The sequence below is a fragment of the Phodopus roborovskii genome, unplaced genomic scaffold (assembly GCF_943737965.1).
Source record: "Phodopus roborovskii unplaced genomic scaffold, PHOROB, whole genome shotgun sequence".
NCBI classification, from domain to species: Eukaryota; Metazoa; Chordata; class Mammalia; order Rodentia; family Cricetidae; genus Phodopus; species Phodopus roborovskii.
This window is the reverse complement of record NW_026125983.1, coordinates 138,156-154,049: the sequence shown is the minus strand read 5'-3', so window position 1 is coordinate 154,049 and position 15,894 is coordinate 138,156.

Genomic DNA, 15,894 nt, shown 5'->3' with positions numbered 1-15,894 from the left:
AGAGCTGGTCAGCACAGATGCCCAAATACTAACACTTATAGCAAAAAGTACTTAAAAGCTAAAAATTAAAAATGGAATATGAACTTAGGCAGACAGATCAGTCAGTAAATGTCTTGTTGCAGAAGCATGTGGCTCTAAGTACAATCCTATTTATGCAGTGCCACTAAAAGGCAGGGACAATATTGCACATGTGTAATGCCACACTTGGTAGATAGAGATGTTTGGGGCCTGCTTGGCAGCCAGCCAGTGCTTCTAGGCTGGTTGTTTCTTTTTGAGGCTATGTGTCTAGGGAGTTAAAAGATAGATGTTAGATGATTGATAGTTACATAGATAGTTAGATAGATAGATATATACATACATAGGTACATAGATAGTAGAGATAATTGATGATTATAGACAGATGAGTAATAGATGATAGATAGATAGACAGATAGATGATGAAAACTATCTCCATGAGAAAAAATGATTGCCATAGAAGCCTGACAGCTTGAATTAGATTTCTAAAACTCCTGTAAAGATGAGAGGAGAGACTGACTCTTCATAGCTCTCCCCTCCCCTCCAAATGTACCCCTCACACACACCCCAGTCACAGTGTAGCAAAGTTTTAGGAAAACAAGGTGATAGCCTGGGCCTAAATACACACACAAATGCATGCACGCATGCACACACACACACACACACACACACACACACAGAGAGAGAGAGAGAGAGAGAGAGAGAGAGAGAGAGAGAGAGGAGAGAGATGTCCACTACATATGGGGACACAAAGTGGATGCCACAGAATACAATTAGGCCAGCAGAAGGGAAGTGAAGCAGCTGCCTTGGCATTTCAAGGCAGAGAAGGAACATGGATCATCACATATTAAGATAGAAAGTAACCACTCCAAGCAATTAATGGTTAACAGTGGTCATTGTACAACTAGGGTGAAAGAAACAAAAGAGGACAGTTGAGTAATCAGAACTGGGAGAGGGTTCTACAAATACTCAGAAAGTTGAGTTTGTATAAACTTTGCATAATATACATATCAGCATGGAGGTGTGTTTTGAGACATCTCTGTCTCAGGAAAAAAGGCTTCAGCTAGTTACCGGGTTTGCTAAAATGTGTTGGAGTCAGTTATTTAGAGTTGATACCAAGGTTCGAGAATTTTCAGTTCCTCAGTTCAACAAAATCCAGCTGGTCAATGAAATTAACAACTCCCATTGTTCTAAGGCAGACTTTGCTTCTCTCCAAATGATACAACATGAAGTCACAGGCTCTATAGACAACAGCTGCACTTCCAGGACATCCGTTATAATTTGTTACTTTTAAAGAAGTACAATTTTCTTTAATTGTTTATAGTTTTTTTGAGGGGGGTTAACATGTTAGAAAAAATAGAAATATGATTCACCATTGACTACAGTACATAGCCATTGTTTGTTCATCAACAGATGCAGAATAAAAAAAAAATTAATGAGTTTGCTTTTTATTCTTTGAAGAAAGATGAAATGCAGGAAAAATTTTAGATCATTTCAAACAAAGTATGACTGAATATATCATTCATTGCACACTGATTTGTTAGAAATGATCACTATTACAAATATACGCAAAATGTTATCTTAAGTTCTCTAGTACAGAGAGACTTATTCAATTTTAATATGAATTTTTGGGGATAATGGATTGTCTTAACGATAGTGTAATTAATTTTTTAATTGAATCTTTAAAGGAATTTCAAATTTAAAGAAGCATTGTGCAGTGAGTTGACTTGGCTCAAATCCTAATAAAAAGGCATTTCAAATTAAATAAAGAAGTCTCTTACACTCTAAACATGTCTTTTCTAGTGCCTCACACCCTACATTTATAGAGAACCCAATATGTAATTTGCTTATTATGAATTACCATTTACTTTCAGTTAGCCAGCCAGTGGAGCCATCGCATGCCTAAAAGAGAAATCATACTGCAAATGTTTTCTTTCCTCAGAGACAAAGTTTGTTTTAGTTTCTTCACTAAAGTCTATAAATAACGGAAATAAAACCTTCAAAAAAAAAAAAAAGAAAAGAAAAGAAAGAAAAAAAAAAAAAAAAAGAAATTTACTGAAACCAAAGCAAAAATAGCTGTTATATGTGTCTGTAATGTAACTGCAGGTTTTCAGACAATGGCATTTGTCTGTAGACTGGACGTCAACTTTGTGGAATCTATGTTGGTAATCATGAAATTCTAATTTCCTGAGGAAACTCATTGTGGAAAAAGATTCATGTCTTCCAAATGAGAACATCTGTATTAAAAAAAAAAAACATTGACTTCTTATCTGACCACATTATAGGAAAAACAGGAACTGAGAATGTGGGAGGGTTTTATGTATGTTTCCCAGGTCAATGAATTTACTTACATCTTAATTTGCAAATTAAAACCATACATTAAATGGGCTGTATCACCTCTGCCTTTTCAAATTACAATTTTGAGTCCTGTAGTCAACTATCCATTGCAGTTACCAGAAAAGGAATTCTGGTGGAGCATGTCTCCTGCATTCAATTCCAAATAGGAAGACTAATTTCTTGTGTACACTACAGGGGGGAATGGTAGGCAATCAGCAGCTGGACTTACCATGATGGAAAAGGTCCAGAAGGGCGCAGCATTAGTAATTTCATGATAGCCCAAGATTGGGATTGTGGTATTCGGTCCTAAACTCCCTGTGGATTTTGTTCACAATGTTCTTGAGTTATGTTGTATTCCTCTTGTGCATTATTGTCTGATTAGCCTCCTTCAACATTTGTATACATCCTTTAATAACCAAATCCAGTCGTTCACATTAGCAACGGACTTGCTGTTGAATGTGGCACAATTCTGCAACCAATCTGGGATATATCTGAGATTAATCTCTTCTTCCCATGGAAGACGGGTTTTGAAACATGCTATCTTGTAATTTCTGCACACCATGTCCTGTCTCTCATGTCTCAGGAAGATCTGTTAACTAAAGGAAGGATTATTCTCGGAGCCAGGGTTCTGCCTTAATTCCACTGGTTCTAAAGAGTTCTAATATCTGTGTTTTCTGATTTTAAACATCAATACAGGAGACCACCCTAATTGGAAACTGAACACTGAGTAGTGAAAGCTTCCCTCCCTACATTGTACACACACCAATTCTGTGTTTTCATTCACATGGAAGGAATGAATATATGTGGGAAAATAACACAGAAAGCCACTCAACCTGCACCATTATGCCCTTCTTTTAATGGAGACCCATGCATCTCACTGCCTTAAACTACAAGTTGTAATCTCACCATTGCCTAGAGTGTTCTTCCCTGAAGTGTTCTAAAGTTGTGTTGTGCACTTTTCTTTGGGCTTGGATGTGGGTTTTGTGCTTGAAATCCCCACAACCTCCTATGGTAATATACGATCAGCTGTTCCTAGAAGGGAAAGAGTGGCTTGGAAAGGTGTGTGAGATTCCCATGTTACCAGATTGAGAGTTGCAGCAGCTGATGCTGAGACCAGGGAGCTGTTCCTTCCCCCAACTGGGTGTGAACCGGCAGCCAGAAACTGGTTGAGCTTGCTTCTTGCCTGGTGCTGTGTGTACTTTATCTGCTTGTCCTTTTTCTTCCTTGAAATTCCATTGTGCATGACAGCAGCCTTTGATCACATCACATTGAGAAATTTGCCGGCTCATAGTGTCATAGCAGAGCATCTGTAGCCAGACTGTGCTTAGAATATGCTGATATTGACATTCCTTTGAATTACTGATACCTGTTTTTCTTGCATTGTCATCATGGAAGACATATGTGCCAACTTCAAAGAGCTCTCATCTCTCTAGTATGTTCCAGAAGTCCTGCACTTTTAATATTGAACATTTACGTTCAGGATTTATCTGGAGTTAATTGTATCGAGCTTGTAACTGGTATCTCATGTGTACAGTAGTAATCCATTACTAAAGTGTTTTGTAGAGAGTATATCTGATGTCATAAAAACATACCATATCTTAGGAGAGAGACATTAAGTCACGTAAAATATAATTTAGCTGATTTAGGGCTGCTTCCTGAATAGCCCATATTTATTTGACCTATATGCTTACCACACCTGTCAGAAATTGATATGGTAAGATGTAAATGATTGTTCATCAGGATTAGCAGGATTTACGCTGCATTTCCATAATGAAAGAGAAAATCCTGATTTTACAACCAGTGAAATGCCAACATAATATAAAAGAACATTACTCTAAATTGCTGTTCAAGGTTCATAACAGGGTCAAACCAAACAATAAATCCTGCTGTAAATGAAAGGTATATTTATTCTATAACAGTTTATCTCCAGCTTTTTTGAAAAACGGGTTCAAGGAAAGGTCTGGTATTTTGACTGATGTCACTTGAACCCTGTCTGTAGCATAACAGGACATTGCCCTCATTATCTTCTTGACTAAACATCCATAATTCTTGGATTACATGTCTATAGCACCATAGAGTTCTAAAATTATGAGTCTATGCCACATAAGGCTGTGTCAAAGGCCCTGACCAAAAAAAAAAAAAAATACATAAAATAAAAAAGGATTTGCATGTGGAGCATGGCTTCTTTAGACCCTAAGAAGAAAAATAGTGCACTGTATACACTTCAGAGAAAAACACTCTAGGCAATGGTGAGATTACAACTTATATTTTAAGGCAGTGATATTGTGGTTAAATAAGGACCAGTATAAACTAATAGACCGAATAGATGTTTATTCAGGGAGAAATAACTTACAACCTAGACAAATGAACACCAGCAATTTCCACCGGATGCTCTCCTGTCCAAGTCTTGCCAGCAAGAAAGCTTTTCCCGGCTCTTCCTCAGACCTCCTTCCACAGGTCATGTCCACCCATGGCTCCACCCCCCAATGGGCGTGGTCAGTGCCAAAGAAGGACTATCTTGCTACACAGTGAGATGCATGGGTCTCCATTAAAAGAAGGGCATATTCTGCAGGTTGAGTGGATTTCTGTGTTATTCCCCCCCCCGTATTCATGCCTTCCATGTGAATGAAAGCACAGAATTGGTGTGTGTACAATATAGGGAGGGAAGCTTTCTCTACTCAGTGTTCAGTTTCTGATTAGGGTGGTCTCCTGTATTGATATTTAGAGTAAAAAAACACAGATATTTATGATTCATAACAGTAACAAAATTATAGTTATGAGGTAGTAGTGAAAGCTATTTTATAATTGTTAGGTCTCTAGAAAAGGAATAACTAACTGCATTACAGTGACACAGCATTAGGAATTTAGGGAACCAGTTGTTTAGATTAATGAGTCCTAGGACTCAGACCAGCCTCACACAATTTAATTGAGGAGTTGTTTGTAATTTTATACAGCTGCTTACTCCTGGGAAGACAGTTTGCATTGCTTCCAGGCAGGACTTTGATTATTCTGTGAAAAGAAAAAAGACCACAGTGAACCTGTTTCTTCCAATCCCTCCAGCTTTTATGGTGGACTTACCCATGAAGATGGACCTGTGTATGGACCAAATGTAAGGCAGTAGTGGTAACAGAACAAAATGGGAGGGGTAAGAAGGAGTTTTGATTCCCTGCTTTTATGGTAGTTGGCATTAGCACTGAGAAATGAGGCAATCATTTTTTTTATGCCAGAGCCTTTACAGTTGGGTAAATATCATATTATGTAAATGTAACCCATGTCTTTTAAAATCAGTTTTTCAGTTCACGGAATTCGTGGCTCATTACAGTTTATGGTTATAATGGATAAAACCTTAGTGATCATTGTGGTGGAATGGAACAACCTTTGGTTTTATGACTAAGGGTGGTATAGCTGGGCATTGACATAAATAGACTCTTAGTTTTCTGAAAAATGATGATACTTATTTCCATAAAGTCTGTAATAAATTGCACTTTTACAAAGAGTGGTGGAGTGTTCTCCTTGCTTAGCTTCCTTACCAGCATGAGCTGTCAATTACAAGTTTAATATTTGCCATTCTCAAAGTTCTAAGATGGAATCAAAAGGTAGTTTACATTTGGAATTCTCTAATGGCTAATTGTGTCAAACATTCCTTTAAGTGTTTCTTAGCTACTTGTCATATATCTGCTGAGAACTCTTAGCATATATCCATACCCATTTTTTATTTGGATTATTTAGACTTTTAAATGTAGGCAGGTGTTTTGTTCTACCTGCAGCTCTCCAACAAAGGTACTTAGGCGTATATCAATTATAAATGGCTATGGCTTATTACCAACTAGCTCTTCTAACTTAAATTAACCCATTTCTATTAGTTTATGTGCTGCCCAGGGTTTGTGACATTAGGCTGCTCATCTTCTCTAGCTAACATTCTGTCTGGTTCATGACTTCACTGACTCCACCCTTTTTCCCTAAATTATCCTAGCTTGTTCCGGCCACCAAACTCTTCATGCCCTGCAATAGTATTTTGAGCTTGTTTTTAATGACTGAGCATAAAACAGATTAATATTATACAGAAGACTTTTTCCACAGCATACAACATCTAGATTTTTTAGTTCTTTATATACTTTTAATTTGACTTCTACTGGATATGGAGTTGTTAAAAATTTTCCCCCATTTCTTAAGCTGACCCTTTGCATGATTGAGTGTCCTTGGTCTTACACAATCCTTGAAAGTTTCATGGGGTACCATTTATTAATTGATTTTCTATTCAGAAACTTGTTCTCTTTGCCAGTGTATTCAAGGCTTTTCCACACTTGGGTCTTGTTTCTGCTTCAGTGTGTCTGATTTTCTGTTGGGGACTTTCACACACTTGACTTGAGTGTTGTGCAGGGGATCTATATGAATCTATTTCAATTCTTCAGGCAAAAATTCATATTCACTGGTACAATTTGTTGAAGGTGCTGTGTTTTTTTTTCCCATTTTTTATTTCTGAATTTCCTTATCAGAAATCATGTGTGCACCTGTGTTTTGATTGAGGCTTGAGTCTTTAATTTCATTCCAATGTTGAACATGTCTGTTTTCCTGCCAGTGCCATGGTATTCTTTAACTGTTGTTTTACCTATCTTTTTTTGTTATTCATATGAAGTTGCAAACTGTACTTTCTAAGTCTTTGATGAAGTGTGTTGTAATTTTTATGGGTATTGTGGTGAATTACAAATTGTTGTTAGAGGGATGTCCTTTTGACTGTGTTAATGCTACTGATCATGAGTATTGGAAAACTTTCCATCTGTTCATATCTTCTTCAAACTCTTTCTTCCTATACTTAAATGTTTTTATCATACATTGTCTTACTTGTTTGTTAAGAATTTCTTGAACATATGTTATATTGCTTGAGGATGGTGTGATGAGTCCTGTTTTCTTTATTTCTTCCTCAGTCTGTTTGCTGTTTTTACATAGAAAGTCTAGTTTGTTTGTTTGTTTGGTTTTTGGTTTCATTTTACTCTACTACCCCATCACTTTACTGAAATTGTTTATCACCTGTTCTTTTTTCTGCTGAGTTTTTAATACCATTCAAGTGCACCTACAGGCAACAATAGTTTAATATCTTCCTTTCCAAATTATACTCCATTGATATCTTTCAGTTGATTTATTGGTCTAACTAGTAATTCAAGTAATATGATGAGTAGATATAGAGTTTACACCCTTGTCTTGTTTTCCAGATTTTATCAGACTTACTTTAAGTTTCTCTCTGTTTTATTTTATGTTGTCTATAGGCTTGCTGTAAATATTATTAATTATGTGTATATATGCATCTCATATATACATCATAACAGTTTTATAATGTTTGATTTTGTCAAAGGATTTATCATAATGTAATGGGATGTTTAAAAAAAAACATCAGGTTTTTGGGTCAGTTAACACAATTTACTGGACAAGAGCAAACAGGACCTACTGTACATCTGACAGAGAGCTTATCTCCAAAATATACAGAGAACTCAAGTATCTAGTCACCAAGAAACCAAATAAACCAATTAAAAGTTGTATAAAAAACTGAAGAGATAATTCTCAATAAAGGAATCCAAAATGGCTGAAAGACACCTAAGAAAATGCTCAACATCCTTAGCAATAAGGGAAATGAAAATCAAAACAACTCTGAGGTATCTTACTCCAGCCAGAATGGCTAAAATTAGAAACAACAATGACAACTTATGCTAGAGAGGATGTGGAGAAAGGGGAACATTCCATCACTGCAGGTGGGAATACAAACATGCACCATTTTGGAGAATGGTATGTCACTTCCTCAGGAAAATGGGAATCACTCTACCATAAGACCTGGAAATCCCCCTCTTAGGAATATAGCCAAATAATCCACATCCATGCAACAAAGACATGAGTTCACATATGTTTAGAGCAGCATTATTTGTGGTAGCAAGAACATTGAAATAACCTAATTGCCTCTCGACTCAAGAATGTATAAAGAAGATGGGGCACATTTCTACAATGGAATAAAATGCTGTGGGACAAAAAAAAAATCATGGAATCTGGAAATCCACAAGAAAATGGATGGAACTTGAAGAAACCATCCTGAGTGAGGTAACCCAGTCAGAAAAAAGGGAACATGGTATGTACTCACTCATATATGGATTTTAGACATAGTGCAAAGATCATCAGTGTATAATTCACTTCACCAGAGAAACTAGGATACAAGGAGGATTCTTAGAAATTTATATAAGGTCCCTCACAGAATAGCAAAGGGACAAGATCTCCTGAGCATGTGGGGAGTTGGTGGGGACAATGAGTACAGAGGGACCTAGGATAAATGAAGAGGAGGAGAGGGAACCACTGGGAAGATTGAGTCAGGGAAGGAATAGATGAGAGAAAAGAGAGAGAAAGAGGGAGAGAGAGAATGAGAGAGAGAAACCATAAAAGGTGGAGCCATTATAAGTTTAAAGAGAAAACTGAACTGAAAGACATGTCCAGAGATCTACGAGACTGACCCCAACTAACAATTTGAGGAACAGTGTAAAGGCTAGTATAAATGGCCTTCCCTTATAATGGGATTTACTGAGTAACTTATTCACCACAATAGAGCCCTCATCTAGTAGCTGATGGAAACAGAAGGAAACATACAAAACTAAACACTTAGCATAACTGCAATCCAGATGCAGAGAGGGAGGACAAGACCAGGCTGCAGTAACACATAGAGACAGCTTATCTGAACAAAGAGGAGCTAATGGGCCACCAGAGGGATAGCTGGGAATCCGTGATGAGACTGACTCAAATCCACTAAACATGTGTCTAAGATAGAAGGCCTGGACATTGTAAGCGGCCTTGGAGAGTGGAACCAAGATATATCCCTGGTGCACACAAGGACTTTGGGATCACATCCCCCCATGGAGGGATACTCCCTTAACATAGTTACAAAAGAAATTTCTTAGTCCCTACTCCAAATGACTTGAAAGATTTACATGAGCACTCCTGGAAGGCATCCCCCTACATGTGGAGTGTGGAGTGGTAGGAGGGTTGGTTGGTCATGGGGAATGAGAGGGTGGAAGAGAGAAGGAGGGAGGGAGAGGGAACTGGCATCAATATGTAAAATGAAAGAAATACTTATGTTTTTTTAAGTTTATTTTTATTGTGCATTATATATCTTGATTTTTTGTGTTGTAGTATCACTCCCTCTGTGCAATGGGGTCTCCTTTATTGGTTTGGATGGTCTTTTGTCCTGTTTTGGAATCTCTTCATGAGGATTTTACTGAGTATTTGTTCACCTATATTCACGTGAAAAATTGGTCTCTAATTCTGTTTATAATACCCACAACACTAGAAGTCCATGTTGTGTAAGGTTAATGATCTCAAGGTCATCAGGCAGAGTGGCTATGATCAATTGAATTCTTGAAATTGGAATTCCCAGAGTCTGTCAACAACCTGTTGCAATAGCTAGATTGTTAAGAGCTAGAAACCCAAATTTCCACTGCACCCTGTATCAGGTTAAAGGTATATGATGTAGTAGTATCTGACATAAAATATGTATGATTATTTGAAAAAAAAAAACCTGACTGTATGGAAATCTATGTACCTGTATCATCATAAAATAAATTGGGTAACGTCCCTTCTGTTTTTATATCATGGAATAAGTTGACAAGTAACATTTCCAAAACTTCTTTGAATGACTGGTAAATTCCAATGGTAAAAGAATCTTGCACTCAAATTTTGTTTTTTTATTTGTTTATTTACATACTTACTTATTTTTGTTTGTGAGGCTTGTAATGATTCATTTTATTTCAATATGGTAGATAGGTCTATATTCAAATTGTTCATGTGGTGAAATTTGGTAAGTGGTACATATCAAGATATATACATATATACATATATACATGTATATATATATTCCTCTTTAATATTCCTAATCTCATTGAATGAAGTGATTTTAAAGTATTTCTTATAGTTCTGTGGTTTTCCTTGTTGATTGTTGTTATGTCTCCTTTTAAATTTTCATTTTTTTAATTGTTATATTCTGTCTCTTAGTTTTAATAATGATTTATTTGTCTATATGGTTGATTTTCTCACAAAAATCGAATATGTTTTTCATTCAATAATTTTATTTTACTCTACACCTATTTTAACCATGATTGGATAGTTTCTTCCTGTCTAATCCTCTTGGGTTATGTTTCCTCATTATGTGTTTGGGGCATAGATATTAAGAATTGACATGTCAGATTGGTGTTTTCCTTTGAATATGGATTGTTTTTCCCCATTTCTTTTAATTAATTTTTGTTTGAAGCCTATATTGGTAGATACGAAAAATGCTCAAGAAGCTTACTTGTAAAGACTAATAAATACATATTAGAAATAAATGCTACAAGCAATAGAATCAGCTAGAGATGAGGAGGGTCAAATAGAAGAGTTGTATGGGAAGAAATTAAACAAGGAAAGCACATAATCACAAGTATATAAAGATTCCACAATGAAACCCAATATTCTGTATATAAAGTAACACTAAAACTTAAAATTAATGGTCATTGAGGTATATCATTGGGAAGTGGCACTTTATACCAAACTGTACAAACTGAATTAAATTCCACTCACCAAGTAAAAGAAGCTAGAAGCAACTCCTCAGAGTTTCCTTGGATTGTTAAAATCTCTATAATAGCATATATTTACAGGAATGTGCTTGATCACAAAAAACAAAACAAAACAAAACAAAAAAAAAAAAACACACACACGTAATTAAATCTACACAAGAAAAAATCTTTTAATTAAAAATTTAAATTGGGAGCAGTAGAGCTAGATCAGAGGCAAAGATTATTTACTGCTATTGTCAAATACCTGTGTTCACATCCGAGTGTCCATGCCTGGTGGCTTATAAATTCCTATAACTCCAGCTCCATGTAATCCAATGCCATTTTATAGCTGCTGCAAGCAGTCACATGCATTGTATACAAAATTCACATAAGGAAAGCAAATATTTGTATTAAAAAGTTATTAAATAATGAACTCAACAAAGTATCAAGATACAGTCAGGCAAGGTTTGAAAGGGTAATGGGTATAAAATCATTTTCAGAGCCAGTCTAGAGGACCTGAGTTAAATGTCTGAGATGCATGTTGGGGAGAACAGGCCCCAAATGTTGTCTTCTGGTCTACAAATATACACACTAAGAAACACACACACACACACAGCCTGTGAGGGTGTGAATACACCCTACAAGCTGAAAAAACCTTGAGTGTTGCTTATTAAAGTTTAATAACAATGTGCACCACAAATACTCCTTGTTGGAGAAAAGAATCACCAGTCAGAAAACAGAAAAAGCCCATCCCAAAATTGTTGTACATGACAGACATAGTGCAAACAAGTTTTCTCCTGGGAAAAAATTGCAAAAGAATATGGCATTATAGGGTTTCTCTCCAGTATATGTTCCTATATGACTTTTAAGCACATCATGTATTGTGAAAGCTTTACAGCATTATTTACATTCTTAGGGTATCTCTCTCCAGTATGAGTTCTATGATGAGATTGGAGAGTACTGACACATAAAAATGCTCTACCACACTGATTACATATATAGGGTTTCTCTCTAGTATGTGTACTGATGTCTTTTAAGATGACAATTACGTGTACATGCTTTACCACATTGATTACACTTATAGTGTTTCTCTCCAATATGTGTTCTTTTATGACGTACCAGATGGCTGTGTTGTGAAAAAGCTTTACCACATCGATTACATACATAGGGTTTCTCTCCAGTATGTGTACTTATATGGCATTTAAGGTGACTATTACTTGAAAATGCTTTACCACATTGATTACATTCATAGGGTTTCTCTCCAGTATGTGTTCTTATATGGTATTTAAGCTGACCATTACTTGTAAATGCTTTACCACATTGATTACATTCATAGGGTCTCTCTCCAGTATGTGTTCGTTTATGACATACCAGATGGCTGTGTTGTGAAAAAGCTTTACCACATTGATTACATACATCAGGTTTCTCTCCAGTATGTGTTCTATGATGAGATTGAAGAGTACTGACACATGAAAATGCTCTACCACATTGATTACATACATAGGGTCTCTTTCTAGTATGTGTACTAATATGTCTTTTAAGATGATAATTACTTGCAAATGCTTTACCACATTGATTACATTCATAGTGTTTCACTACAGCATGTGTTCTTTTATGACATAACAGATGGCTGTGTTGTGAAAAAGCTTTACCACATTGATTACATTCATAGTGTTTCTGTCCAGTATGTGTTCTTATATGTCTTTTAAGCTGACCATTACTTGCAAATGCTTTACCGCACTGATTACATTCATAGGGTCTCTCTCCAGTATGTGTTCTTTTATGACATACCAGATGGCTGTGTTGTGAATAAGCTTTACTACATTCATTACAAACATAGGGTTTCTCTCTAGTACGTGTTCTTATATGTCTTTTAAGCTGACCATTACTTGCAAATGCTTTACCACATTGATTACATTCATAGGGTTTCTCTCCAGTATGTGTTCTTTTATGACATAACAGATGGCTGTGTTGTGAAAAAGCTTTACCACATTGATTACATTCATAGGGTTTCTCTCCAGTATGTGTTCTTATATGGCTTTTAAGCTGACCATCCCTTGCAAATGCTTTACCACATTGATTACATACATAGGGTTTCTCTCCAGTATGTGTTCTTATATGGCTTTTAAGCTGACCATCCCTTGCAAATGTTTTACCACATTGATTACATTCATAGGGTTTCTCTCCACTATGTGTTCTTTTATCAATTAAGAGATACCACCAGTGTTGTGAAAGAGCTTTACCACATTCACTACATTCATAGGTTTTCTCTCCAGTATGTGTTCTTTTATGTTTTTTGAGATGATTTCAAAGTGAAAAAACATTACCACATTGATTACAGTCTTGTGTTCTAATATGTCTTTTAAGCATAGTATGTCTTGCAAATGCTTTACTACATTGACTACATTCATAGTTTTTATCTACCATGTATGTTCTTTCATGGAGCTGGAGGAAACTGAGACATGCAAAAAATTCTTCATACTGAAGACTTCCATACGGTTTCTCTGCAGTTTCAATGTTTGCATGCCTTTGCAGATGTCTGTAACATACAAAGTTTTTCACCCATTCATTGACTATATTAGCAGGATTCGCTCCCTTATGGCTGGTTTCATTCCTGCAAAGATATGTAGCATATGGAAAACTTTACCACATGCATGATACTAAATAAACTTAGTACATGTATAAAAAAATTATAATTTGGACCTAATTGTAAACCAGAATCAGATCTTGAGTTTTACATAATGCTTCCCTCATGAGGTATTGTTGTTTTCATTGAAGATACCTGTGACTCAGTGTAAGAGCCTTTATTTCATGGCTCCCATTTATGGCATCTATTTATATGAGAATTCTCACATAATTGGAAAGAACTGGACAAATTCTGGGCTTTGCCATATTTATTGCATTTATCAGTATTTCCATAGTATTAGTCATACTACATTGGCTAAATATACCAGTACAGATGGAAGTATTCACACATTCCAATGGTCATAGGGATTTACTGCAGTGTGATTTTTTTTTTGATATCTTTCAGATGGTGTTGAAATACTGATAAATTTTAAACTTGTTTCTCACTCAAAAAATATACTGAAAATAAGGACTACAAATTATCTTTCATTTCTTCTCATTGTCCGAATAGAGAGACTTAATGTTGATTCATTCTGTAATCTAAGTTCACCTCACCTGGCTTGCATTTAGAGTAACATATATTCATTTTTTTTTATGTTTTGTGATACAGAATGTCTCTTTGTAGACCTGGCTAGTCTGGAATTCATTTTGTATAACAGGCTCATCACAAACTTACCAGGTCCACCTTCCTTTTCGTCATGAATGCTGGAATTAAATGCATGGGCAACAACTACCTGACTCAACACATAATATATTTATTGAAGTAATATTAACAAATAAAAGGTTACACATTGAATGCACACACTTTAACCTTCTTTTCCTCACAGGCATATGATATAGGGATTAAGGGTTCTCCACAACAACCTTCTTGACACTCATGAACTGACCATTTCAATATCAATGGCAAAGTCACAAATATAAAAGTTATGCCTGCTTAACTATACTTTTTAGTTAGAAGGTCTTGGACATATACTTATCACCTCTGAAACATGTAAACTGTTTAAAATATCTGAATATTAATCTAAACAGAATGGTCTATTTGCAGCATAGATCTCAGGGTGCTATAATTCAAAAGGTGGTATTTGTTAAGGTATTGTTTCCTTCTCATTTTAGATGAATGTGTTGCAAACACAGAAGAGCTTCCTTTTACTAGGGTACATGATGTTGTCAGGAAACGGGAACCATCACTATACTTTAAGCTGTGCTTATTTTCACTGTTGTTCTTCTTAATCTTTGTAATTTTTTAAGTGTGGCTCTTCAATAAAATTTCCAGGATACATTAAAATAACTTAAGAGCCAAAATTGCATAAATTTGCACATGAAAATTTACCTTCTGTGTCTTCTAAACATTCGACAATGATCATGCAAATTATGTTTATCCCAAATGTAGCCTGAAATAACAGAAAATGTATGATATACTCTTGCAAATTGTACAGAATTTAATTAATAACTTCAATGAAACTTAGAACGATACCTCACTCACCAATTTTCCAATTTATCAATCAAAATGTCAGAATAGTATCAATAATTAAAAACCAGTAGGTCCCTTATTTTAAAACATGAAAGAAAATTCAATCTTACCTGTAGCAGTGAGGTTCCTGTAGGTGTCCAGCATCACATTTGTGTAGAGACACTTCTGAGAAGGATTTAGCAAAGCCCACTCTTCCTCAGTGAAGTGGATATGCACATCATCATAGGTCACTGCATCCTAAAATAACACATACATGTGTGACAAAGAAGTATAATACTCACATTGTAAATGTAATCTTCATTGACAATATAGTCATATAATTCTTGGTGCTTCCCTCGCTTATTTTCTACATAGACATTATAATGGACTCACCCAGTCACATTAGAATTAAACTTAATATGAGGTCCACATATATCATTTCTTGGCTGTTTAATTAGCATATAGCCCTGAGAAAGAAATCCCAATAAACAGATATAAAGGGAGAGGCAAGCTACCAGAAGAACACATCAGAAATAAATTGTATGATACGGAGAGCCTATCATAGAAGTAACCCAGGCCCTAGAACCAACATCTGCATTTTTTAGGTTTTCATTGCTGTGTAAAGATACAGCAGGACCAGGGCAACACTTACAAGGAAAATATTTAATAGAAGTGTGACACTTAATATTTCAGAGTTTCTGTTATGACAGGGGCATGTCAGAATGGAGGCTGCTGGAGTCCTCGAGGTTAGAGTCCTTACAGCATGACTCAGAGGCAACAGGGAATTCTGACACACTGGGCAGCATTCATAGAATAACAAACATCTTTGCCTAACCCTACAATGATGTGCTTCCTCTAACAGGGTAAAGCCCTCTCCAACAAAGCCTCACCACATCTACTGACAGCTGGGAG